This window comes from Cebus imitator, unplaced genomic scaffold (genome assembly GCF_001604975.1).
Source record: "Cebus imitator isolate Cc_AM_T3 unplaced genomic scaffold, Cebus_imitator-1.0 Scaffold613, whole genome shotgun sequence".
NCBI lineage: Eukaryota > Metazoa > Chordata > Mammalia > Primates > Cebidae > Cebus > Cebus imitator.
The window spans coordinates 33,349-37,636 of NW_016107928.1; the positions used below are offsets into that span (position 1 = coordinate 33,349).

At 35.4% G+C, this 4,288-nt stretch overlaps 1 protein-coding gene and 1 non-coding gene across 2 annotated transcripts in view; both read left to right on the forward strand.

Annotated features, from left to right (window-relative positions):
• The window catches only part of LOC108294955 (peripheral plasma membrane protein CASK-like), an 87,693-nt gene that overhangs the window by 32,252 nt on the left and 51,153 nt on the right, over positions 1–4,288 (forward strand). The gene's annotated exons all lie outside the window — the stretch shown is intronic.
• On the forward strand, positions 3,336–3,442 carry LOC119469265. Its single transcript, XR_005198072.1, has one exon. It is a non-coding gene; the product is annotated as a U6 spliceosomal RNA (small nuclear RNA).

Genomic DNA, 4,288 nt, shown 5'->3' on the forward strand with positions numbered 1-4,288 from the left:
CTCTCAAGACACTGGACATCAGGAAATGAAGGAAAATGAGAGACAGGAAACAAACAAGGTGAGCCCTATGAATGCCCCACCATGCTGCCTTGAGGGAGTTTCCAGGCTACAGCACAGGGAGAGGAACTAAGGCAGAGTAGGCAGACTCTCTGAATCAAGTGGACAAAGCTGAGAGTCCGGGGGAACCAAAGCAACTAGAGTTCATAGGACAGAGTACTGAAGAGGAAAGAGCTGTACACAGAGAGAACCTCAGATCTGTAGAGGATCTCCCTCGAGTATTCAGCAGAGTATCGATCAGTGCATGTCTGATAGGAAACTCCCCAACACTGAGAAACTCCCCGACACTCTCCACTTTGAATGGAGAAAAAAACAAAGGATTAGAAGGAACAGCGCCTGACACTCACTACCTGTTCCCCCCAGTCAGACTAGAAAAATTTCTAATTCATGGCACGTTTGTAGAGTGATCAGGGAAATCTTATCTCTGTAATGAGACGTAATTAGCCCCAAACTGACAACTGCTCCAGACCTGCATAATGGATCATGAAAGCAAGACCCAAAATATCAAAACTATTTCCGAGCAACCAATCTAAATCTCAGAACAAAGCATAAGAATATTTTTAGGAATACAAAAACATCAAGTATGCAACAAATTCACAATGTCTGGCATCTAATCAAAGATCACTAGGCATGTAAAAAGACCAGAAAGGGTGACCTATTATGTGGAGAATAATCAATCAAAAATGACATAGAACTAACAGATAATAGAATTAGCAGAAAAATATGCCATGGGATTAATAGCAGATTAGACATTTCAGAAGAGATTAGTGAACTTGAAGACATAGCAATAAAAACTATCCAAAATGAAACACAGCAAGAAAAAGAATTTTCAAAGATTAAAACAGCATCACTAAATTGTAGGACAACTTCAGTCAGCCTAATATATATATGGTTAATTGGAGTTCATGAAGAAGAGAGAGAGGAAAAGAAAGAAGAAACGTTTGAAGAAATAATGACTGAACACACTCCAAACTTGATGAAAACTATAAACCCACAGATCCAAATACCATGGTAAACCCCAAACACAAGAAAAATGAAGAAAATAATACCAAGGTACATCATAATCAAACTGCTTGGAACCTATGGCACAGAAAATCTGAGAAACAGAGCAAAAAGAAAAAAGAAATTGGGAGAGTGAGGCAGGAGAATCGCTTGAGCCTGGTAGGCGGAGGTTGGAGTGAGCCAAGATATTGTGCCACTGCACTGCAGCCTGGGCTTCAGAACAAGACTCCATCTCATAAAAAAAAAAGAAAAATAACAATAAGAACTTTTACACACAGAGGAACAAAGATAAGGATAACATCAGTGTCTTATCAAAGCACTATAAACAAGAACAGTGTCATATAGTACTAAAAACAAACATTTCTCAACTTAGAATTCTAAACCAAGCAAAGGTATCTTTCAAGAACAAAAGCAAAATAAAAATGTCTTCAGATATACCAAAGCTGAAAGAATTCAGCAGACCCACGCTATAAGACCCCAGTATATTTAGGACATTCTTCAGGCAGACAGAAAATAATAACAGATTGAAATATGAATTTACAAAAAGGAAATAAAGAGCACTGGAAATGATAGCTACATGGGTAAACCTATAAGTTATTTTTCTTATTACTTCAATCTCTTATGATTGGCAATTTAAACAAAAGTAACAATGTATTTTGGAGTTTATAGTATGTGGAAGAATGAAATGTATGACAACAGTAGCACAAGGTCAGGAAGAAAGACATAGAAGTACTATATACTATTGTAAAGTTCTTATACTATATGTGAAGTGGCATAACATCACTTGAAGGTACACTGACAAGTTAAAGATAGATGCTATAAACCCTAATACAACCACTAAAACAACAAAATGAAGAGTGGTAGCTAATAACACAGGAGATAAAACAGAATGAAAACAATACAAAGAAAGGCAGAAAAAGACAACATAGAACAGGTGGAACAAATAGAAGTCAAATAGCAAGAATACATATTTATACCAAACCGTATCAATCATCATATTCTACTTGTAAAACATGCACTTTATACACAAAGAATAGTTTCAAAGTAAAAAGGTAGAAGCCAGGTTTGATGGCACATGCCTGTAGTTCCAGCTACTTGGGAGGCTGAGGGAGGAGGATCACTTGAGCTCAGGAGTTTGAGGATGTAGTGGGCTATGATCGCACCACTGTGCTCCAGCCTGGGCAGCAGAGTAAGACCTCATCTCTTCAAAAAAAAAAAAAAAACAAGAAGATGGAAAAAGATATACTATGATAACATTAATCAAAAGGAGGAAGCTTGAGTAACTTAGTTGGTATCAAAGTATATTCTCAGACCACACTGGGATTAAATTAGACATGAATAACAGAGAGAGAAATCTCCAAGTACTTGAAAACTAAATAACACAATTCTAACTAACCCATGGATTAAAGGAAATCAAAAGGGAAATTTAAAAGTATTTTGTAGTGAATTAAAATGGACCACAGTATGTCAGAATTTGCAAGATACCACTAAAGCAGTACTTAAAGAGAAATATGTACCATTAAACACCTATATTGGAAAAGAAGAAACATCTCGAATCAAAGATTGCAGCTTATACCTTAACAGTAACTAGGACAAAAAGGAGTAAATTAAACCCAAAACGAGTAGAAGAGAAGAAGTAATAAAGATAAAAGTGGAAATTAATGAAATAGAAAACAGAAAGCAATAGAGTATCAATAAAATGAAAAATACTTTTTCTTTGGAAAGATTAGACTGATCAAAAAAATGACTATGCAATCAGGGGGGAAAAAGACATGAATTACCAATATCAGGCCTGAGAGAAGGGGCATCACTACAGAGTCTACAGATATAAAAAGGATGATAAGGAAATAAACAGATTTATGCCAATAAATTCAACAACTTAGATAAAATGGAAAAATCCCCTGGAAGACAGAAACTGCTAAAGCTTATTTAAGAAGGAATAAACTGAATTGCCCTGTACCATTTGAAAATTGAATTTGTAGTTAAAAACTATCCCTTAAAGAAAACCCCAGGCCAAGATGGCTTCACTGGTAAATTCTATCAAACATACAATAGAGAAATAATACCAATTCTATACAAACTGTTTCCAAAACATTGAAAAAGAATGAATTTTTCCCAGCTCATTCTAGAAAGCCAGCATTACCCTGATACCAAAACCAGATAAGACATTACAAACAAAGAAAACTACAGAGTAGTATTCTTCATGAATATAGATGTAAAAATTCTAAACAAAATATTAGCAAAGCAAATCCAACAATATATGAAAATGTTAATATGTGCTCACTTCAGCAGTACATATACTAAAATATAAATAGTACAGAAAATATTATCCTGGCCTCTGTATAAGTGTGATACACAAATGCATGAAGTGTTCCAGATCTTAAAATATATATATGTTATGATCAAATGATGATTAACCGAGGAATACAGCTTTACTTATAATAGCCCAAACCAGGAAACAATTCAGTGGGTGAATGGATAAACTGATATGTTCATACAGTGGAATACCACTCAGGAAGAACAAAGAATGAATTACTAATACATGCAACAACGTGGTAGAATCTAAAAATAATTATGCTGAGTGAAAAAAGCAACAAAAAGGAGTTCATACTGTATTATTTCATTTAGGTACAGTGCAAACAAATCTGTAGTCAGCAAAAGTTGACTGTATCAGTGTTTGGTCAACAACTATATTATCAGCTTTTTGATTGTCATATTAGTAGTTGCTTAGGGATGTGGCAGGGAGGGCATGGAGTGATGGGAGAATATTACCAACAACCATGAGGAAACTTTTGGGAATGATAGATATATCACTATCCTGATTGTGGCAATAGTTTCATACATATGGCAAACATCAAATTGTATACTTTAAATATGTGTATGTCAATTATATATCAATAAAAAATTTTAAAAAATAATAGGCAATATTAAAAATAGAGCAACAGGGAAAATAATCATAATCAGAAAATTTAAAAGCACTATTGGCCCGCCATGGTGACTCACACCTGTAATACCAGCATTTTGGGAGGCCAAAGCAGGTGATCACTTGGGGTCAGCAATTCAAAACCAGCCTGGCCAACATAGTGAACCATCTCTTTCCTTATCCTCGTCTCTACTAAAAATTCAAAAAGTAGCTTGGCTTGGTAGCAGTCACTTTTAATTCCAGCTACTCAGGAGGCTGAGGCAAGAGAATCACTTGAACCCTGGAGGTGGAGGTAGCAGTGAACCA